Below are 25,288 nucleotides of genomic sequence, written 5' to 3'. Positions count from 1 at the left end.
CCTTCATTAGCTGGCTCCTCAGATGTATATACAGATGAAAAATGAGAGTATAATTTTTTTCCCCTGTTCTCATCAACCAACTTACCCCCCCCCCGTGATAATAAGGTTCCCACCCCTTCTTGCTTCATTTTTTTACTTTTCACGTAATTAAAAATCATTTTGGATTATTTTTACTCTTAGCTGCAATACACCTTTCCAGCTCTATTTTAGCTTGCCTGATAGCTTTTTTGTATGCGTTATTTGCTTCCTTGTACCTGATGAAAGTTTCAGCTGTCCCAGCTAACTTGAAGGCTTTAAAAGCACGTTTTTTCTTACCAACCTCGACACTAACACTTTTATTCAGCTGTCATGATATAGGTCTGTAAGGGTTAATCAAGCAGGCCAAGGTATCCCAAAAATCTAATATGCCAGAACAATATAACAGGCCTCTGGTCACTAGGGTCTGAAACCATCCATGTGTAAAGGCCTTACAACCTGGGATGCCCTGCTCTAAGCCCTGGTTGATAAGAGCCATGCCATGTGGGGAGTGAAAGCCCACATGGGGGTGACTTAAAGTTCACATCAGGACCCATCATAGGTGATTTGGAGGTCACACCATAACCTAAACTCACACACATTTATTGTCCCAGAACCCATACCATTTATACTAGAGGTACCAAAACCTGAGTATATGTTTAATTTAATATGGCCTGTCAAACGACTCCAAACATGACTGGCTTTGGGTATGTCAGATAGGAATATCTGGGCAGGGGCAGGTCACACAGTATTGATGTTTAATCTGTATGGGACCGGTGGGATCATATAAAATTGATGAATTTAATTTCAGAATTTTATTTATGTTCCCAAAAGGAGTTATTGGTCCAGTCCATACACTCAGGAGGTCATAAAACTCACACTGTGTCCTGCTAATGTCAACACCCCTTGCATTCCTGAGGAAGAGGGGCGTGTCCAGTTACCTGATGCCCTTGCAAACTGGGATAAATATTCAGCTCTTTTGACTACACTTGGATTTTTTTTGGAGGACCAATTTTGATTGGAGGTTTATCCCGTGGTTTCCCCTTTCCTCCAGGACTAGAAGGACTTTGCTTGGTACAGTATAGGACTTCTGTGTTTTTCCCTTTTGTTTTACAAAACTGTTTGTACTTATTTTATCGTATTTCCTTTTTGTAAAATCTTGTATATATGCACTGTTATACCTTTTATAATATTAAATATAAAATTTAATACGTTTGTCGTTGATGCTCTAAAGTGAACTTACCCTCCGAGTGTGTGCCTTAGCACTCTGCATGCTGTATGCTAATATATGTGTGTCAGTTCCTTAAATTAACCCTTTTACTACTAGAGTGCTTGGCATCTCTCATCGCCAGTGTAAGAAGTATGAGAGTGGTGGCAACAAGTTGTGTATGAGTTTGTGAATGTTGGTTGGTCTTTGGGGTGCTGTGACACTAGTCTGACCTGTGTGCAAGGTGTGTGAGACTGAGCAGGTGACCCTCTAGACAGACAGTAGTCACGTGCATCTGAAGTGGCGTAATCGTGACATCAGCCATAAAGGTTTTGCTTTTCGATGTCTGTCCTTGCTTAAAAAGGGAATATACTGATCTGTATACTTGCAAAGCAATGTTTTAAAGACATTCCATTTTCCTTCTGTGTCTAACCCTATGAAAAGCCTTTCCCAGTTTACACATTGCAGAGATGCCCTTATACTGGTAAAGTCTGCACATCTAAAATTGAGTGTTTTAGTTAATCCCTTATAGAACTGTCTCTGCAGTATTATCTCAAAGGGGACCATGTTATGATCAATGGTCCCTAAGTGCTCTCCCACACAAATGTTAGAGATGAGTTCAGTATTATTAGATATTACCAGGTCCAAAATAGTCATTTCTAGTAGGTTCTTGAACCTGCCGGAAATAAAAAGTTGTCATTTAGCATATTTACAAACCTACTAGCTTTTTCTGACTTAGCCACCCCATTAGTCTAGTCAATGTCTGGATAATTAATGTCCCCCATAATACCAACTTGACCTAGTTGTGAAGCATCCTCCATTTGCAATAGTAGCTGTTGAATTCAGTCAGATGCCATATCTGGTCTACAGGCCTCTAAATGCTCCTTAGGAAGATTGATAGTCACAGCAATATTAGAAGCTTATAGATCTATGGGGGAAAGAAGGCACACTCCACTAAGAAAGTAAGTATCTAATGGGCTTTTCACAACTTTGCGTCTATAGATGCTGTATGCAAAGCAGCTACTTGGAGCTCCTTGTACACCTTTTCCAAGTTTTCCAAGTTAGATGGTATGGCCTCTTGAGAAGTGACCTTTGTCAGGAAAGTGCTATAAGCAGCGGTGGCACATAGCTAGTTCCTGGCTTTTTTTACTAGTTCAACCTCTGATCATACCCGTTTAGTTCCCTTTTGTTAGCACCCCCTGTTTCGGACAGCTTTTGGACTTACCCGGTTGTCCTGCACTGACATAAAGATTTTGCTTTTCAATGTCTTTCCTTGCTTAAAAGGGGAATATACTGATCTGTATACTTGCAAAACAATGTTTTAAAGATGTTCCATTTTCCTTCTGTGTCTAACCCTATGAAAAGCCTTTCCCAGTTTACACATTGCAGAGATGCCCTTATACTGGCAAAGTCTGCACGTCTAAAATTGAGCGTTTTAGTTAATATAGAGCGGTCTAATTAGCGTTTAATTAATTATAGAGCTGTCTCTCAAAGGAGACCATGGTATGATCAATGGTCCCTAAATGCTCACCCACACAAATGTTAGAGATGAGTTCAGTATTATTAGATATTACCAGGTCCAAAATAGAGTCATTTCTAGTAGGTTCTTAAACCTGCAGGAAATAAGAAGTTGTCATTTAGCATATTTAAAAACATACTAGCTTTTTCTGACTTAGCCAGAAGACCTAGTCAGAAGGACCTTGGTCAGGAAAGTACTATAAGCAGCAGTGGCACATAGCTAGTTCCTGCCTTTTTTTACTAGTTCAACCTCTGATCATACCTGTTTAGTTCCCTTTTGTTAGCACCCCCTATTTTGGACGGCTTTTGGACTTACCCGGTTGTCCTGCACTTACAGGTAGGGCCGACTGAGTTTGTCCTGCCTCCAGAGAGGAACAACTAAATCCAATCACCCTGCAGTGACAGTACAGGCCTATGAGAAAAGGATTTTTCAGGTAAGAAAATCTCCTTATCTTAAACTCTGAATGCAGCTGCATTACAGAGTTTTTTAAGACATCATTTAAATCAGCCACTTATTTGTGGACTGTTAAGTTTATACTTTTAATGGCTTTTATTGACTTGTTTGAATACTTGAAATCTCAACTACACTAGGGGGCCCATTTACTAACCCACGAACGGGCCGAATGCGTCCGATTGCGCTTTTTTCGTAATGATTCGATTTTTTTCGGCGTCTTTACAATTTTTGCGTAAAAACGCGAGTTTTTCGGTGTCTTTACGATTTTTGCGTAAAAACGCGAGTTTTTCGTAGCCATTACGAAAGTTGCGCAAAGTCGCGATTTTTTCGTAGCGTTAAAACTTGTGCGAAACGTCGCGCCTTTTAAGTTTTAACGCTACGAAAAAGGCGCGACTTTGCGCGCAAGTGTTAACACTACGAAAAAATCGCGACTTTGCGCAACTTTCGCAAAGACGCCGAAAAACTCGCGTTTTTACGCAAAAATCGTAAAGACGCCGAAAAACTCGCGTTTTTACGCAAAAATTTTAAAGACGCCGAAAAAATCGCAAAAAATACGAAAAAGTCGCAAAATGTTTGTTTCCAATCGGAATTTTTCCAATTCGAAATCGTGTCTTAGTAAATCAGCCCCTTGGTCTTGACACAATAACTGGCATGAAAGGAACTTCTGATACTGATACAACAGGTAAACTCAATATATGTCGGTGTTTTCCTAAGAATTGTCATTTACATTATAGGGCACATTGCTCAAAATGTGAGATTAGACCTCACACCCAAAAAATTACATACTTTCTATTCTTTCCTATGGGCTTGTTTGAAGCTTATTTGACAAATGCTAAACTATAACTCACCCACTGATAAATACGTTTCTAAAAAAAACACAGGAATGAATAGAAAATGTGTGAATTTTTCTGTGCTGAGCTTTAATCTCATATTGTAATCAAGCTGCCCCCAACATCTAGACATATTTAATTTTGAAGCACAACATTTCTACTGTTGTAGTATAAAATAGCTTGAATTTCTGTTGCTCATTTACTATTTAAGACCAACCAACACACAGGAGTTTGTGTATATAAGTATAACTTTTTTCTATTGCCTAATATTTTTGCATACATTTTCATGTCTATATTGATTAAGGAGATGGGAGTCTTTATCTTGTTTAGGTATTATAGTAATATGTGCTTCCTGGGCTTGTGGGTGGAAACCTTTGGCATCGGAGATTGAGTTAAAATATGCAATTATTATTTTTATTATTATGCAAATATCTATACATTCTTTTATTTCCACTAAAGAAAAAGATCCCTACTAAGGCCTGCCTCACTGTGTCTATCTTATCTATGTGTTCTGCAGGTGGATTAGTTGACCTTAGTTTATATAGGGACTGGTAGTATTCATGAAAAGCTTTTAGGGCTCTGGTACACGGGGAGATTAGTCGCCCGCGGCAAAACTCCCTGCTCGCGGGCGACTAATCTCCCCGAGTTGCCTTCCCTCTGCCATCCCACCGGTGAACATGTAAGTCGCCGGCGGGATGGCAGACGCGGCGGCGCGATTTCGCGCAAATCGCCGAAAAAGACTCGCGAGGCTTTTTCTGCGATTTCCCGAAATCGCCCAGCCGCGTCTGCCATCCCGCCGGCGACTTACATGTTCACCGGTGGGATGGCAGAGGGAAGGCAACTCGGGGAGATTAGTCGCCCGCGAGCAGGGAGTTTTGCCGCGGGCGACTAATCTCCCCGTGTACCAGAGCCCTTACTATTTCTTTGGTATCATAGTGTGTGATATTATTATGGTCCCTAATTGACATTATCTGGGTTAGGGGTTGGATTTTCTTGAGGATTTGTGTGAAATGCTTATTGCACTTGTCTCCTAGTTCATAATTTCTTTGTTTAGTTCTCAAATAAGATGCATTAAGTAATGTAGCCTTTTGCTCCCTACTGTAGTTAAGGTGTTTTTATGATAGAATTGCTTTGTGTGTTTACTTTAAAAGAGTTATAGCGCCTAGTAACTTACTTCTTTATCTTTTATCTCTTTTTTGATTACTGCAAAGTGCAGGTGGCCTTTCAAAACACACTTTGGTGTTTCCCAGATTGTTGCCGGGAGATAACTTTCAAAGAATTGTTATGAACTATTTGGGCCATCCAGAATTGTATATGCTTTTTAATGGTATCTCTATGTAATAAAAAGTTGTTAAAACGCCAATTAGATTCTGATCTGGATGTCCGTGGAATTGTAAATTTTGTTTTATCCAGGGAATGGTCGGATAGGTGGGAATTTCCTTTATCTGCCTGAGTGAATAAATGCAACTATTGTTGTGAAGTGACTATATAATTAATTCTTGAATAAATTGTGAACGTTTTAGAAAAATGAGTATAGTCTCTCTTTTTTGGTTTTAATGCCCACCATACATCAACCAGTTGAATTTCTGCTAAAGGTTTTTTGGCCTCTTTGAGTCCTTTATATGATATATTACTCCTTTTTGAGGAGGAGACTATTAATGGGTTCAGTGTAACTTTTAAGTCTCCCCCCAATATTATTAACCTTTCGCTAAAGTTTCCTAGGACTTTCAAAAAATGCCTGATATAGGAAATTTGCCCGGAACTGGGAACATGGCCATTTGCAATTGTACATGTTTGGTCAGCCAATTTGCCTTTAATCATTAAGAACCACTCCTCATTGTCAGAAAGTGTTTAAATGGTAGCTCCTTATTTATCAAAGTAAGAAGCCCAGTGGCTTTCTTTGTAGGATTGTTGCTCATGAATATATGAGGGTACAACTTATGGCTCACAGTTGGAGAATGGTTTTCTTTAAAATGGAACTCTTGGATCATCACTATCTTAGCATTACTTTTTTTTACACACAAAAAATCTGTTCTCTCTTGACAGGTTCATTAATACCATTGACATTAAAAGAAAGGACAGTGCAGTCCATATTTGTTAGGTCAGCCATTCTGGTGGGTTGGATCTACATACTAAACTACTATGCTGAAATTTGCAATACTTGCTGGCAGCTTGCAGTACAGGAAAAGGAGAAGTTAGGGAGGGGAAAACAGTACAGCTAACTAAGAGTGGTAAAAGTAAAGTGTAAATGATTTGCCGCAGTAAACTTAATGGGGGGGGGTCCTCTTCGCTGAAATAGTTTAACAGTGACAAAGGTGGATAGGATCATATATTTAACATAGTAACATACTGTAGTAAAATATTGTATATTCTTAACTACTCCAGAGGAGTGGAGAGAAGTTACTGTAACAACCTTAATTATAATAACAAACAAATAACCTTTAACCAAGATGCTTCTGGAAACCAACTGGTAAAGATCTTAGTTTACTCAAGTCCACTCTCGTTAAAGCTGAACACAGTCAGGTCAATGTCTGTGTTCCTCACATGGTGGTACAATGTCCAAATTGGTTTTCATTCTCAAAATATTGTTATGCTGAGTAATGAGGAGCAAATCTGTCCCATTTCGCTTTGCCAAAAATTTTTTGTTGTGCTACGAATTTCGGTGCCTGTTTCGTGAAAACATCTGCCAACGGCGAAAGTGGAATCCATGCCTGACGAAAAATTTTGTCCATCACTAATGCTGAAGTATAACATTTAAGTGTCTCTATCCTAGTCACTGTAGAAGAAGCAGGTACCAGGCAGGTCCAGGGTCAGCGCATAAAACAAAGTCCAAACATCTCAGGTGAAAGTTCAATGACCATTGTATGTTTTCCAGCAACCTGTTTTAGTTGAAAGAAAGTCTTGTCTTGTCTTTAGGAGTTCTGGGAGTACAAGGTGTTTTTTTAGGGATGGGTGCCTGTGTCCAGTCTCCCTGAAGTTCAAACATTTGCACTGGATCAGGTAACCATCCAGGTAAATCTAATGATAGTAGATGCAGTTTTTTAGGAAATTTCTGTGTTAGTGGGCAATTTATCACTGCTAGAGTCCCATCCTTGTTTGCTGTTAGAACAAAGGGATAGCCCCATCTGTAAGGAATACTCTTTTCCCTCAGGTCAGTAAGAGGCTTCAACATTTTCCATTTAGATACTGTAGCATGGTTCTAGAGAGATCCTGAAGAGTTTAATAACACAGTTCTCATATGTGAGGTTACTGACCTCCTTAGATTATAGACCAATTTCCACATTTAACCCTTTAAGTGCCAGAGATTGTAGAATCTACCGTCTGTGGATTAAAGGTCTGATTGTAGATTCTACAGTCTGCGGCACTTCCGGGTTTGGGAGCAAAGGATCGGCTTTTAAAGCTGCTCCTTCTCTCCTTCTCGTTTATCAGCCCCTAGGCAACGAATAGAGGTGAGGAATTAGTGGCCCCATAGGAAGTGGCAAGCATGTGGTTACTACGTGCCTGTTATTTGCTAGTCTCCTGCCTCACCCCTGCCCACTCACTGAAGATGGCTCCTCCAGTTCCTGGGTCCCTCCTGCCTCCTCAAGGATGATCTGCCTGCCTGCCAACCTCAGGTAAGTGAAAAAAACCACACAAATGCACCCTTATTACACTAATAAACACTTAGGGGCCCATTTACTTACTCACGAACCGGCCGAATGCGTCTGATTGCGTTTTTTTTGTAATGATCGGTATTTGGCGTTTTTTTCGGAACTTTATCGCGACTTTTTCGTTGCCATCCGAATGTTGCGCAAAATCTGGCGATTTTTTCATAGCGTTAAAACTTGCGCCTTTTTTGGAGCCATTCCAAAAGTTGCGCAAAATGTTGCGATTTTTTCGTAGCGTTCGGATTCATTCAAGTTTCAGTATGGTGACTTTTCTTGGGCCAGGTTGGAGCTGCAGGGTGCCATTGAGTCCTATGGGAGGCTTCCAAAATCATGCTAAGTCTGAAAGTTTCGGCCGCCGCTTACGAGCCCTCAATACGAAAAAGTTGCGACAAGATACGAGCGAATCGTAATGGCTACGAAAAACTCGCGTTTTTTCGCGGAAATCGTATTGGTAACGAAAAAGTCGCGACAATTTCCGAAAAGTCGTAAAGGCGCCGAAAAAAATCGCAAAAATACGAAAAAGACGCAAAATGTTCGTTTTCCAATCGGAATTTTTTCAATTCGGATTCGAATTCGTGTCTTAGTAAATCAGCCCCTTATACTTACACAGACACATACATTATGGGGGGGTTTACACATTCACAGCACTCACACTTACTTGCACACACACAACACGCATTTTGGCAAGTGTACACACACACACACACTTACATGCTTTTGTGTTTTTGTGGTGCATAGTGTGTTCTCTACTGCACAATACCTTTTGTATTGTAGTTACTTTTGGTTACTATTGCATTTTCAGTTCTGCATAGGTGGTGTTTGGTTGATTTTGTCCGTAAAACTAATTTGCCCAAGCCAAAATACTCAAACTGTGATTCTGACTGCAGAGTAGACTAGGTCCATGGACATTTTTTCTACTATATATTGATTTGGGTGCCTTTGTACACAACATAGTTTGGTAAATCTATGCATATTGGACATCAAACTGTTCAGTAGACCACTGAGGTTCATATGTAGAATGTTTCATGTTCATATGTTACAAAATTTGGGGTACATAATGGGGTGAAATGCAAGCTTTGTGGTGATTTTCAGAAATGTCATAAAAAACCATTATGTTTAGCATAGCTTTGTAGCTTGTTAGTAGCTTTGCAGTAGAAAGATGTATTTAACCATTTTTGATTTGTCAGAATGTATACTTTTGGAAAATATATGGTTTTCTGGGGTCTCTTACTGTTAGGGGGTCTTATGGCACATAATACACATACTGGGAGCTTATATTGCAGCATTCAGAGTGGCAGACGTGAAAATTCATGTTCACTATTTTCATTCTGGTGCCTTTGTAAGCCACATAGTTTGGTAAATTTATGCATATTGGGCATCTAACTGTTCAGTAGGCGCCTAGCATTCATATTTAGAATGTTTTATGTTGGTACATTACAAAATGTAGGATATAGAATAGGGTAAAATGCAAGCTTTGAGACAATTTTCAGAAACTACATAAAAATTTCTACATGTATCTTAGCTTTGTAAATACATCTTTCTACTGCAAAAAACTGTTCAATGGACCCGTAGCTATTTATTTTATAAGAAGGCTGATTCACTAAAGGTCGATAAGTTTTATCACACGCTTTTTTGCGTTAAAATTGATGCAAAAAAATTGCACGATTTGCTAAAGTATTAACGCATGTGTTAAGTCGCATATCGCGTGCGTTAATTTCCACACTACCACATTTTTCCATTAATTTTATCGCATGCATTAATTTGCAGGCCGGAATAACAATAACGCATGATTCACAAACACTTAGACGCGCTAAATATTGTATTTGTCTGTGCGAAAATTAACATCTACTTGAGGCAGGTGGTAATTAAAGAAAAGTACAGTTAATGAGCTTTTGCCAATAAAATATGGACTTTGCAGTGTTATTTATTCAAGTATGTGTTGGCCCTAGAGTGATGCAGCCTCCAGTTTGCAGGGAAATGGTCATTTTCAGTACAGTAATTTTCCGAAAATAATGGCATGTATGGCTAACATGGCGTGCGTTTTTTGCACACAGCGATTATTTGTAAGCGGTGCGTTGATTAGCGCGAGTTCAGTCAAATACCACACAAAAATAGTCTTTGTGACTAAAATAACGCAAGCGTGAAATGTAGTGTTATAGACACAATAAAGTCGGAAACTGGCACACCTAATTAAGTTAAAATATAACTTTTACTTTTAAACGGTTAAAATCCTGTTAAAACAAATAGAAAAGACAAGAAGAAGAAAATTTAAAAAATTCTAGCTCACATCCTGATCGAGTGCTAAATATAGTGGTTACACTTCTGACTATTTGCAGAATATCTACTTTCTTAGTTAATTGCTTGCACTAGGAGCGTTCATGGTACTAGCAGGGTTGATTCATACACTGTCCTGTGTGGTCTTTGTACTGTAAAAACAGTGGCAGTTCTATTTGACACACTTAGATACTGTAGCTTATAATGTATCTATATTGGTAGTGGATTTGTCAATTAGTAACATATGTAGCGATAGCTTATAAACGTTTATAGAGTCTCTTGTGTGATTTATGACTCATCCAAAAAACAGTGGCAAACCTGTTTCCCAGCTAAGTATATTTCAGGGAAGGATAACACTATACCAATGTAATAAACTTTATTGATTCACCATTGATGTATTGTGTGTGTATTTATTTTTGCCGCTTATTTGTAACAAGGATCAGGTAAGTTATACAAGTCCTTACCCCAATGACACCACACCAGTATAATAAACTTTATTAATTCGCCATTGGTGTATTGTGTGTGTGTTTATTTTCACTGCTTACTTATAACAAAAGTCAGGTAAGTTGTCTGGGTCCTCACCCCAAAGGAACTCCTACGTTTGTCCCCCAAGCAGGTAAGTCTCACAATTATAATAAAAAAAAAAAATTGAGCTCGGGGATATTCTATACGTATGTTATGTTTAATTAATAAAGAGCCTACTACTTTATTCTTAGGAGCTCTAAATGCTGGAGACCAATATTTATTTGCCGTTTGTATACGAGTTTAGCTACTCCTTATTGCCCTCGTAATTAGCACTGTGTCTCCTACAACTCCTGTGGCGAGTTATATGCCTATGTGACTTACCCTCTGTCTCCTAAGAATTAACCAGTCAGAGAGTTCCGCTGCTGGTTTTAAATCAATCTATTTCAAGAAAAACTCAATGCCCATATGTCAAAGCAATCCTTGAGCTTCCTATGAACAGCTTACGTAGAGTCAATTCGAATTCACACAATCCTTACTAGTGTTTACTTAGGTGGTTTTCCGCAAAGCAACGGTTGCAGTTTATAATTATACTCTATTTTAACTCTTGGCTACATAAAAGCAGTTCTCGCAAATATTTGCCTTAGAGTACGGCGCTCTTATATATTTGTTTCTAGGAATCTATATCAACTATCCCATACGTTGCCTCAGCTAAAGGAGGCTTTCTAAATTACTTTACCAACTGCCGTCACTTCTCTGATCCTATAACTGGATCTGTGTGAGAAGTGTTTGTTATCAAACGCACTTAGGTGATTCCACCCCATTAACACATTGGTTGCCTGAAAGTGTAGCAGATCCCACTGGGCGACTGTTAGTATTTTTGTATTATAAGCTTGCTGATGCGAAGGATATTTCCAAACAGCTTACTAGTTAGCCGCTTAATTCCCACAGTTGTTCTCCGGAATGATCCAGTTTCTAACAAGGTGAGTTTTCTAATTTAGGTTAAAGCATATTGTCTCCGATCATACCCATTGTTACGGCGCTTTAAATATTACCACCCGATCAGTGCAGAGGTGGTCCAAACTTATATACAACTAACTCAGACCAGTATTAACTTTGCCGATCGAAACCCTGTGCCTACACCTTTGTTTATTATCTCGGCACCAGGGATTTACGATTAACCCGAAGGTTTATGGTTATAGCGCGATTTCTTATTCTTAATCAGAAAAAAAATTTTCTTAGCCAAAGAGTTATTTATTATATCTATAGTTGTTCGTGTTTATCCCTTAATCACAGAAGTTTCTACTTATTATATCAACAGTTGCTTACGTTTATCCGTTATCACCAAGGTTTCTCCTTGTTAATATTTTAACGACACTAGAAAACCAAAAACACCCACCCGGGTAGCTTGTCGGGGATCCCTGTGCCTACACCTCTATTTATTACCTCGGCACGGGATTGAACCAACAGGTTCTACCGACAAGTTACAGCTATTCCGGTTTTACAGTTTTGAATTCTGCCGACAAATAACGGCTATTCCTGTTTCAAAGTTTAAATTCAGAAAGACCACCAGTCTACATTACTGGATAAAAAATCCGAAAATCACAACAGAGACTCCTGTGCCTACACCCATAGTTTGTACCTCGGCACAGGTTTGAACCAATCAATTGCAATTATTCCGAGTCAAAAGCCTCAAATCGCTTCCAAACAATAACTTAACCAGTCTACATTACTGGACAACAAATCGATAGAAGGTCAAGAGTTCCTGTGCCTACAACCATGGGTACTACCTCGGCACAGGATACACTCAATCAGGTGTGTGAAACGCCAAACAATAACTTAACCAGTCTACATTACTGGACAGCAAATCAATAGAAGGTCAAGAGTTCCTGTGCCTACAACCATGGGTACTACCTCGGCACAGGATACACTCGATCAGGTGTGTGAAACGCCAACGCGCGTTTCGCATAGAGCTTTCTCAAGGCGAAATCTTTTGGTCGTTCTCATCAAGGTGCTTTTAAATCCATTTGAACCAATCCGGTTGCTGGTATCTTTTCAGCCAATAGGTTTGTGACACGACTTCCTTATCATATTTTCATTCAGCATTTATATTATGAATAGTCCCAGTATGAAGTTACGAAGCATTCTTTAAACACTCATTTGCAATTGATCTAAGTTTCTCTTTCATTATATATTATCAGTTTTTATTTATTTTTCATTTTTTATTCAGCGAATTCAGTATGAGCTTATTATAACTATGTAAGTGTTAAATAACTTGAAAAGAAGGAGAGAAAGCTGGAAGAGAGCAAGGATTAACCAGCCTGTGCTTGAAATGATAATACCTATGTGGTTTAATAGTGATGTGCAATATCATATAGCATACCTATTAAGAAATGACTATACAGAATCGTACTAGAAACGAAATAGTTTAAAATATAAGTGATTGAAAAGTATAAAAGTGATAAGAGTGTTACTGTGTCCAGACATGTGGACTGTAAGTTTAAGGACGTTTTTACCGTGTCTGTGTATATATGCTGTAGGCTTTAGTTCCCTATCAGGTCAGCTTAGCTGCTGATTGGTTCCTATCCTACAGTGCAGGGCCACCGGCTCCCCAGCTCATCCAGAGAATTCAGCCAGCAGGAAGTGGCACAGATGGGACGATCAATAATAGATGCACCAATCAATAATATTAATTGCTTTCACTGAACACTAGATGTCTTCACACAATTATTGGAGTTTATTTATTTATAAAAACTTTTTATAAATCCATCCAGTTGGGTTGGGACGAAAACGTTTTCGTCTCTGTTGTGATTTTCGGATTTTTTATCCAGTAATGTAGACTGGTGGTCTTTCTGAATTTAAACTTTGAAACAGGAATAGCCGTTATTTGTCGGCAGAATTCAAAACTGTAAAACCGGAATAGCTGTAACTTGTCGGTAGAACCTGTTGGTTCAATCCCGTGCCGAGGTAATAAATAGAGGTGTAGGCACAGGGATCCCCGACAAGCTACCCGGGTGGGTGTTTTTGGTTTTCTAGTGTCGTTAAAATATTAACAAGGAGAAACCTTGGTGATAACGGATAAACGTAAGCAACTGTTGATATAATAAGTAGAAACTTCTGTGATTAAGGGATAAACACGAACAACTATAGATATAATAAATAACTCTTTGGCTAAGAAAATTTTTTTTCTGATTAAGAATAAGAAATCGCGCTATAACCATAAACCTTCGGGTTAATCGTAAATCCCTGGTGCCGAGATAATAAACAAAGGTGTAGGCACAGGGTTTCGATCGGCAAAGTTAATACTGGTCTGAGTTAGTTGTATATAAGTTTGGACCACCTCTGCACTGATCGGGTGGTAATATTTAAAGCGCCGTAACAATGGGTATGATCGGAGACAATATGCTTTAACCTAAATTAGAAAACTCACCTTGTTAGAAACTGGATCATTCCGGAGAACAACTGTGGGAATTAAGCGGCTAACTAGTAAGCTGTTTGGAAATATCCTTCGCATCAGCAAGCTTATAATACAAAAATACTAACAGTCGCCCAGTGGGATCTGCTACACTTTCAGGCAACCAATGTGTTAATGGGGTGGAATCACCTAAGTGCGTTTGATAACAAACACTTCTCACACAGATCCAGTTATAGGATCAGAGAAGTGACGGCAGTTGGTAAAGTAATTTAGAAAGCCTCCTTTAGCTGAGGCAACGTATGGGATAGTTGATATAGATTCCTAGAAACAAATATATAAGAGCGCCGTACTCTAAGGCAAATATTTGCGAGAACTGCTTTTATGTAGCCAAGAGTTAAAATAGAGTATAATTATAAACTGCAACCGTTGCTTTGCGGAAAACCACCTAAGTAAACACTAGTAAGGATTGTGTGAATTCGAATTGACTCTACGTAAGCTGTTCATAGGAAGCTCAAGGATCGCTTTGACATATGGGCATTGAGTTTTTCTTGAAATAGATTGATTTAAAACCAGCAGCGGAACTCTCTGACTGGTTAATTCTTAGGAGACAGAGGGTAAGTCACATAGGCATATAACTCGCCACAGGAGTTGTAGGAGACACAGTGCTAATTACGAGGGCAATAAGGAGTAGCTAAACTCGTATACAAACGGCAAATAAATATTGGTCTCCAGCATTTAGAGCTCCTAAGAATAAAGTAGTAGGCTCTTTATTAATTAAACATAACATACGTATTGAATATCCCCGAGCTCAATTTTATTTTTTTTTTAATTTTTTTTTTTTATTATAATTGTGAGACTTACCTGCTTGGGGGACAAACGTAGGAGTTCCTTTGGGGTGAGGACCCAGACAACTTACCTGACTTTTGTTATAAGTAAGCAGTGAAAATAAACACACACACAATACACCAATGGCGAATTAATAAAGTTTATTATACTGGTGTGGTGTCATTGGGGTAAGGACTTGTATAACTTACCTGATCCTTGTTACAAATAAGCGGCGAAAATAAATACACACACAATACATCAATGGTGAATCAATAAAGTTTATTACATTGGTATAGTGTTATCCTTCCCTGAAATATACTTAGCTGGGAAACAGGTTTGCCACTGTTTTTTGGATGAGTCATAAATCACACAAGAGACTCTATAAACGTTTATAAGCTATCGCTACATATGTTACTAATTGACAAATCCACTACCAATATAGATACATTATAAGCTACAGTATCTAAGTGTGTCAAATAGAACTGCCACTGTTTTTACAGTACAAAGACCACACAGGACAGTGTATGAATCAACCCTGCTAGTACCATGAACGCTCCTAGTGCAAGCAATTAACTAAGAAAGTAGATATTCTGCAAATAGTCAGAAGTGTAACCACTATATTTAGCACTCGATCAGGGTGTGAGCTAGAATTTTTTAAATTTTCTTCTTCTTGTCTTTTCTATTTGTTTTAACAGGATTTTAACCGTTTAAAAGTAAAAGTTATATTTTAACTTAATTAGGTGTGCCAGTTTCCGACTTTATTGTGTCTATAACACTACATTTCACATTTGAGAACTCTGAAATACTGTGCACCCTAAATTAACTGTAGTGCGAGGTTTCTTTATATTATAAAATAACGCAAGCAGCATCGCGTGTAAATTAACGCAAGTATGCTTTTAGTGAATCATGCATTAAGACGCAAAAAATTAGATGCAATAACATTTTTAACGCATGCTATAAATAACAAATGGAAGGTTTGATTTCTTCAAAACCGCTGATTTTGGGAAAGCATTTCACCCAAATGTGTACTTTTCAAAAATATATCGTTTTGGGGGCTCAACTTATTGTTTTATGTTTTTATCCCACAAAAAATGCAATAAATATGTTGAATTTTCAGTAGCCAAAGTGATCTCCAGGTCAATTAGTATGCAGTAATTTCCTTTTGTGGTTTCCAAATGCCAGATACTTTGGTGATCCCATGCACAATGGGCATCAAACTGTTCAGTGAATCCTTGGCTCTCATATTTAGGATATTTTTCCTTGGTACCTAATGTTATGTGGGAGATATAATGCTTGAAAGTGGAAGCTTTGAGGCAATTCTTTTGAATTTTCATAATTTTTTTAATAAAAACTGCTAAATTCACAAAAGCATTACTGTTTGGTACTTCAGGAATTGAAAGTCATGGTTACCCATTTGGGATTTGACAAAATGTGTAATTTTTAAAACTATATGGTTTCCTGGGGTGAACCTAATGTTCCAAGTCAGAAATCTCCATAAAACTACACATATCAGGTATGAGGCATGAGGCTTTCTCAATCAGTTGAATTTCTGTCCATAAAATAAAATATGTTTCTGGTATAAATCCCAATATTATGAAAAATATACATTTTCCTTTTTTGTTTTTTGTATTTAGAGCTATAAATCATGTTCCAGAAGTGTAAATACACATAAAGCTCAGGTTCTACTGAAAAAAAGATATATAGTTTTACTACCTTAAATAATCCCACCCCCCCAGTAAATGCCCCTAAAATGAGAGAGCACAGACTATTTACAAAACATTTGACACTGAGAGGAACTGAAATGTGGCTGGCACTTAAAGGGTTAATGAAAAACTGTGTTAACAGCACAGTATTTTGTGTGGAGCATTTAACTCTTTCACTGCCAGTCGTTTTGAACAAAGTGGAACTTCTACTGCCAGGAAAACTATATATATTTTTTACAGGACAACCTAAGCTTTCAAAATATGGTGGAAATTTTGTGTAATTCCAATTCTGTAACAAGATATAGGCTTCTAAATGTGTAAAAAATGAAAAAAAAATATTTTCCATAATATAAACACAGACACCAGAAACAAAAAATATTTTATACATAAAAATACAACTGATTTGGAATGTCCCAACTCCCAGCAGTACACTACCAAATTTCCAAAGCACTGCTCCAGCTGCATACTTTAGATGTCAAGGTCAAAAATTCCACAAACAGAAGAAAATTCCACAATCCCAGAAAATTATACATTTTTGAAAGAACAGATTCTGGGGAATACAGAATAGGCACAACTGTCTGTCTACTCCAAACTACCAAGTTGCAATGCTTTCCTAAATTTATTGGTTTTTATCAAAATTTGTGAAATTTCTTAAAAATCGCTTCAAAGCTTCCTGTCTATAGTATCTCCTACAGGTCATTAGGTAACCAGATAAAACACCCTAAATATGAACGTCAGGGGTCCACTGAGCAGTTTGATGCCAAATATTCATAGGTTTACCTAAATATGTGGAATGTAGGAACCCCAATGTGAACATACCCCCATATGATCTATAATTTCCAGCTTCTGCAAAATCAACACACCATCACATTACATCATTTTATGTAGGATAAAGCTACAAAAAGTACACTCACCCCAGAAAGCCATATATTTTTGGAAAGTACATATTCCCCTGAATTTAAAATGGGTACCCATGTCTTTCTACTCCAAAGTACCAAGCCGCAAAGCTTTCCTAAAGTTGGCATTTTTGACAACATTTCCAAAAATCCTCTCAATGCTCACAGTTTGCAGCATCTTATCTCCCACATATCATTAGGTACCAAGAGAAAACTCCCTGAATTTGAATGCCAGGGGTCCACTGAACAGTATGATGCCCAATATGTTTAGGTTTACATAAGTGTGTGGCATGTAGGGGCGCCAGTGTGAACATACCCCATATGATCTGCCATTTCATTTTATGCAAAATCAACACATTTACATCATTTTATGTAGGATAAAGCTAGTAAAAAGTACACTCACCCCAGAAAGTCATATATTTTTGGAAAGTACACATTCCCCGAAATCTAAAATGGGTACCCATGTCTTTCTACTCCAAAGTACCAAGCCGCAAAGATTTCCTAAGTTTGCAGATTTTTATGACTTTTCCAAAAATCACCTCAAAACTTCCAATATGCAGCATCTTATTTTCTATAGGTCATTAGTTATCAAGATAAAACACCCTAAATATGAACCCCAGAGGTCTACTTAACAGTTTGATGTCCACTGTACATAGGTTTATCAAAGCACATGGCACTTAGAGACCCCAAAATATACCTTGTGCACACTAATTTCATGGATTACCTTTACCTAGTTCATAAACACATGGCAGTTTCATGTGGGACAGAAACTGGAGAAATGTAGGTTGACCCCTGAAAACCATATATTTTTGGAAAGTACACATTCTGACAAATACACATGGGTAAAGAGTCCTTTCTACACCAAAGTACCAATCTGCAAAGCTTTCCTAAAGTTAGTGGTTTCAATGACATTTCAGAAAATTGCCTAAAAATGTTGCAATTTGCCGCATTTATCTCAAACAATTTCTTGCATACAAAGGCAAATCACCACAAATAGGAACACCAAAGGCCTACTGAACAGTTTGATGCACTATATGCATAGATTTACTAAACTATGCGGAGTACAGGGGCACCCAAATGAAAATAGGGCATATGAATCTTCACAAATGACGCTTTGGCTCGTGCAGTTTTTGCACCCCGTATGTGAATTATGTGCCATAAGACCCTAGAAAACCATACATTTTCTGAAAGTACACATTCTGACAAAACAAAAATGGGTAAATACATCTTTCTACTGCAAACTACCAAACTACAAAGCTATGCTAAACAGAATGGTTTTTATAATATTTCTAAAAATCGTCACAAAGCTTGCATTTTGCCCCATTATGTACCCCCACATTTCATAACATACCAACATAAAACACTCTAAATATGAATGCCAGGGGTCTACTGAACAGTTTGACGCTCAATATGCATAGATTTACCAAACTACGTGGGGTATAGAGCAAGCCAAATTTAAATACAGCAGACAAAATGTCCATGTGCAAGACATGTAACAAAGAACAATATGAAATGCAATAAAATTGCTAAAATCCCCAAAAAACTAAAATCAATATTTTTTTTCCTAGTGATATCTGCAGTCAGAATCACAGTTTGAGTATTCTGGCTTGGGCAAATTAGTTTTACAGATAAAGTCAAGCAAACAACAACTAAGCATGGCTAAAAATGCAATAAAATGACTAAAAATGCACCCATATCACAGAAAATGTAATAAAAACACCAAATTAATACACAAAAGGTATTGCACAGTGCGGTTAGCGAATACGCTATCTGCAATAACAATAAAACATATATTTTCAGGCAAGAATAAAAATGATGCGATATAAAAAAAAAAATTACATGTGTGTAAGTGTGTGTGTACACATGGCAAAATGTGTTCTGTGTGCATGTGTGTGAGTATGCAAGTAAGTGTGAGTGCTGTAAGTGCTGTGAATGTGTGAAACCTCCCCAATTCCCTCAAAAATGTGTGTGTGTGTGTAAGTATAAGTGTGTATTAGTGTAATATGTGTGTGTGTTTGTGTGTGTATGTGACACTTACCTGGGGTCAGGGAGCTGGAGATCGCAGGAGGGAGACAGGAGATGCAGGGACAGCAGCTGCAGTGAGGAATCAGTTAGTGGGTGGCACAGGAAGTGAGGGGAGCGGAGGGGGGGGAGCGCAGGAAGGGAGGGAGAGAGCAGAAAAGGCCAGACACGTAGAATCTTTTCCTATGGGGCCACTAGTTACCCCCCTCTGCTCATTCCCTAGGGGGTTCTTTACCTTGCGCTCGTTTTCTGCACTCAGATTTAGTGCCGAGCGCAGGATAAAGAAAACATAACTCCGACGTGCTTGGCACCTAACGTCTAGTTATGCCAGGACGTAGGAGCTACGTGCTTGGCAGGGAAGGGGTTAAGGGGGCAGCTTTCTTTTTTTAAACTCTATGCACTCTTTATATTTTTATTTCTGTGGATGGATCTTCAAAATACTGTTAAATATTTGCAAAAGTACTATGTGCATTTCCTCATTTTGCATAGCTTCTGGCACCCTCCGCACCTTAATATTTCTGTTCTCCTGATCTTCCAACTGTCTTTGGAGATCAAGAATATTATAGTCCTGTTATTGTAAATGCATATATACTGTTTTCTGATTAGTTGTGCACTTACTTATGTTATGTTTCAGGTCATACCAGAGTAAGCATATAGCCACTAGACTTATCCAAGCAGCGGAATCTTGATTTCAGGATCCCAAATGTGCATTCAATGACACAGTGTATTTTGTGTTGTGAAATATTATAATGCACCTGTGCTTGGTTTTGAGGATTTAAGATGGGTGTGGCTTCATGGCTGACTGCCATATCCTGCATCCCCTGAAAAAATGAAAAAGGTAAATGTTATGTGTATTGTAGTTAAAATATAGCACAATAAAAATGCAACATTCTTTTTGCTTTTAAATTAACAAAAATCGCCTGACAGATGAAGCAAAACATTGCAACAATTTGTTGATCAGAGAAATTATCCACTAATAAAAAATATTTCCTTAAATATTTTTGGCCTTCTGATGTTGGGAATAGCTCTTACTCTGACCAAATTTCTCTGATGCTGCTGCCTTCTCCTCACCATTAGTATTCCAGCTGTAGCATATAATATATCCTCCTGCAAATTATTCATATCGTGTAGCAAGAAAATACAGACACCAGACAAAAGGGAAATCTTTTTCTTGCCAAAGGGACAGAAGAGGAGGGACCCGAACTATGTCATGCAGTGGGGCATAGAAAATAAGTTGTTAAATGTTAGCCCAAAAATGTTTATTATTATTATTAACATTTATTTATAAAGCGCCAGCATATTCCTCAGGGCTGTACAATAAGTGGGTTTTATACATTATGGTTAAAAATGTGCCCATGTAGAGCAAGGAGGTAGTGGCAGAAGAGCAACAGCCTGCACCCAGTGCCCCAAAGCAGCACACTGAGGAAAATGTGGAGGCAGTGGAACATGGTGAAGGTAATTATTTTTCACATAAAAATGTATGTTACTATCCCAGTAAGAATATTGTTGTTAGGAAAGATGTTCTAAAAATGGCCTACATTGATGTAAATGCTTGGGAAAATAGATTAGTACAGGACCACATGTGACCCTACAAACGATTTTTATGGCCCCCAGTCTGCTAAGAAGCTCCATACACTTTGCTATGTGACATCATCATTTTAATTAAATCCAGCCCTCCTACATGATGTATGACATATAATGGACCATTACATTAAAAAATTGGACATCACTTGATTAGTGCATGTAATGCATTTGTAAATCTATGTATGTTTTTGCCTCAATCTCTTGAACTTCTAATCTGCTACTGAACCACTAAAAAACCCAAACACAATTATAGATTAATAAAATGCAGTGTGTATGTTTCATAAAAAATTCTACTGCCCAGCCAAGGTGAAGCAAGCCTGGGGGAATGATCCATGAGGCTAGTAAGGAGGGCACAGAGGAGGATAGCCAGGATGCTCCAGATGAGGGACCAAGCTAGGAGCCCACCATCACAAATGTGGCAAGAGCTGCAAATGCTCAAAAACAGGGAAAAAAAAATTGTAAATAAATGTTCATTTTTTAAAAAAAGTTTCTAAAGAAAGTTTGAAAGGTATTTTATTAAAGAACGTGTTTGTTAAAATATGGTGTTTTTTATTATAATTTTAGAAATGATGTACACATTATTGGATAGTATTGTAAAGGAGAATGTGAGGAGAATTCGAAAAAAAACATGAAACACAAAAAAATTCAAATAATTGAATACACTCTCGTCAGCTGCAGTAAGAACAAGGTCAGATTATTAATTTTGTTGAGTTCATTAATACCTGGACTAACAGTATAGATATGTTAATGACTTTAATACTTTTAACAATACAGGAAGTAAAAAAAAAAAAGTTTGTCAGATGTTTTTTATATTACAACTTATATAAAGAATACCACTTTAAATATGAAAAACCGCATGCCTTTGGTTGCTGCATATGAAACTGATTGGCTGGATGCCCCAGTGCAGTGTTGGGAGAAAGTAGGTGTGCCTATGTTTGGATCTAAAAATCAGGGGCAGGCCAAGCAGTTTATAAAGGGAGCCCCTGTTGTTTTGCTAGCTTTTGGAAGAGTGATCCAGAGTAAGTAGCCAGTACCAATTGTTGTTGAGTTCAGACTGCAAAAAGAGAAGTCTGCTGGGCTGCTGGTGATTACAAAGTCCTCTGTGGACTCTCTGTGTGTCCCCCCTGGTGAGGACAGGTATTGCTTGCTTGCCTGCTACGTGGGAGCCACCTTTTCAAAGGGGAAGGTACTCTGGTGCAGGTAGAGCTACCTGGGGGAACTTAAGAGCTCTTGGGGAAGGGAATGAACTGAATAAAAGGATTGGGGTCTATCCGGATTCAAGTTGGGACTGGGCACCTAAAGAGTTGTTTTACATTCTATTTCAATGGTTATATACAGTTATCCTTGCTGCAAAGAGTGTCTAATTATTTCCTAGTGTCCACTAGGTGAAGGCACTGCGCTAAAATCCCAGTTCCCGGTATCTTTCACATTGCAAAGAGAATCTAAAAATCTCCTGTCTAAACAAGAATACAGGCCAAAGAATTGAGTGTGCCAAGAAAGGGTCACATTTTAATCCTAGCTTTTATTGATCTTTAACTATTACAATATATGATTGGCACATGCAGCATTTGTAAGCAGCCATTTTTTAAATGGAAAGTTTTTACAGAAATAAACTGTATTATGCTATATTGCATATTTACTTTTGTGTGTGAGTAATGTTGAGCAGAAACATTTGTCAAAAGCAAGGAATTTAAGGATTCCCTTTACAAGATAAATTTTGAACAGTCAGTACCAGACCATAATTCTGTTTGTATCCACCCGAAAGGGGGACAGAATCATTGCATGGGCCTTTAGTTGCTGAACAACACTTCTCATATCTCACATTTCTGTGCTGCTTTCCATAATCCAAACATATTTTACTCACAAGAAATTGGGTCTCTAACTCAAGTGGTTTTAAACAATGTTGCACAATACTAGATTTCTTATGTGCTTCCTTCAGGATTTTGTATATCTTTTATTTTAACCTGCCATCAGGACATAAAACTGTACTGTATACTTGTAGATGAGTCCTAACTAGTCATGGAATAAAAATGTTGTTTCATTTCTCAAGTTATGTTTATTTTCTCAAGACTTTATTTTTTGTGCTTAGTGTTGCTCATCCACAGCTCCCCCCAAATGATTCTTAAAGGACAATGAAAGGTTAATATAAATTAAAAGTAAGTCTAAAGGCATTATTTTTAAGTACTTACTGCATATCTAAATTCCCAGATCCCTGCTTGCTTCTCTGAGATATGGTGCTGGCAGCCTACAGTAGTGTGAAGACTAGTGACATCACTGAAATCTCTTTGTCCTTCCTGTAGGCTGCCAGCAGAAGCCTTCCTATTCTCTGAGCATGTGTGTAACTTGATCCTGTCTCCTGTTCTGAGTTACACATGCTCACCAGCCAATCAGAAGCAGATCTGGCAGAGGGGAGGGGGGGAGGGAATGAAACACATGTGCAGAATGAAGCAAGGAGGGAAAGGAAGGGAGAATACCTTTTTAGAGATGGCTGCCTGTTCTAGAAAATGTGAAGTAAGTGTGACTGAGTAAATATTTGATTAGGTGAGCCAAAAGTGTGGCGTTTTTACTAAACAATAGGAGGACTATTGGGCAGTATGCTTTTTAAATTTTGACTTGCATTCTCCTTTAATTAAGGAGAAACATTTATAACATAACATTAATTTATTTTTTCCATGTACATAACCTTGCATTTAACACCATTAAAACTCTCGCTAGAAAAAGGCAACTTTCTGCATGCATCATGCTGTACACAAATACCATGTGTCAGGTGCAATAGCTTTCTCTGTGGGGCCCTGCCCAGCATCGGTAGTGGTATACAGAGCAAGCAGAGGTGACATCACGCAGTTCGCTTTTTAGCTCTGAACCACAAGTGCCACAGTAGGGGATGACTTTTATAAAAAATTGTTGGTGAACTTTGTATAAAATACTTGCAAAAAAAAGTTTGATAAAAAAGCCAGAAAATAGAAAATGTTATCAGAAAGAACTGGCCCATTTTGCAATCAGATACAAAATATGGTAGTTTATTCAGCAAGTTCCCTAGGTTTGCTTATAAAAGAGGTTCTTCCCTTAAGGACATTTTATGTCCAACACAATCACTTGGTACAAAGAAATTGTTTGAAGGCAAACCAAAGCTAGGCACTTTTCCATGTATGGAATGCAACTGTTGCAGTTCCATTATCAAGGGACCTAACATACACCATCCACTAAGTGGGCTGGAAATACATTTAAAAGCATATGCTACTTGTAAAAGCAAGTTTGTGATATATGTATTAAAGTGCTATGTTGTGCGGTATATACAATACCAGATCCTCAGCGCTTTTATCCAATAGTGTTCAATAGGTAGTAGTGATGAAAAAGTAAACTTGCTGCTCCACCTCAAGACAACCCCTTTGGCTGGGTTCCAAACGTATAAACAGCAGTATAACGGGAGCGCATATATGTGAAAAAGCCAAAAAAACAAATAATAGTGCAATATTGTTTAAATAACAGATCTACAGAGATAAATGCAAACACCAAATAGATGTGTAAAAAGGCTTTTTCACTTTGTGTGAATCACCCTGTGCAGTAGTACAAAATGCTCACCAGATGGCGATGGGTAGTTAGCCCAAAGTATATCCAAAGTCAGATTGCAGCCGTATCCTCAATGTGGGCACAAACAGGAGAAAAAACGGCAGATAGTGCAAGATCATTTATTACATTTACAATTTCTGAAATAAAATCTACTTACAAGATGTAGATAGTGTACAGGCTCTCAAATACTCAAAGTACAATAAATGTTTTGCAGCAAACTTGCTGAAGCTTTTTTCCTATTTTTTGGATTTCTACTAGGGCATGACATTTATTTCCCCCCCCTTCCGCCACTCTTTCCCCATAGTTGCCTCACCACACTCCGTTCAGTATCAGGAGGTGGCGGGTCACGGAATAAAAATGAGGAGCCCCCAGCCGGGCCTCTGGGTCCCACCCTCCATTGGCCATGTTAGGGGTGGTTGTAGTACTGGTTTGATCAGCGTGTAAGTTCGTGCTAGTAGGCACCCTCCACAGCCGCAAAGGTAATCTGCGCTTAAATCGGGTATGCCTTTTGGGCGTCTGGCCCTCCAACATAGTTGTGGTTGGTATTAGTAGTGGAAACGTGTACCAATACAGGAGCATCAGCAATCTTTGTCCGTCTCCTTCCAGCGTTAAGCATAAAATGGTGGTGACGTATGTTCAGGCACCGCCCTTTGAAATCTCGTGTCAACGTTTAATGTGGGAACTCAGTAAAAGTGCGCTAAACTGTTTTCAATGCTTTTTCTTTCAAGTGCACGAAAACTTCTGGATGATTGGCAGCACAGGTGACCAGTGTGGAACACCTAGGGAACCTTCAAGCCCAAACCCACAGCCAATTAAGTTGCTACTTTCACGATGAGTGTAGCAGGAACCTTTTTCCTATTAAGTCA

This window comes from Xenopus tropicalis, chromosome 9 (genome assembly GCF_000004195.4).
Source record: "Xenopus tropicalis strain Nigerian chromosome 9, UCB_Xtro_10.0, whole genome shotgun sequence".
Taxonomy (NCBI): Eukaryota; Metazoa; Chordata; class Amphibia; order Anura; family Pipidae; genus Xenopus; species Xenopus tropicalis.
This window is presented reverse-complemented; position numbering follows the sequence as displayed.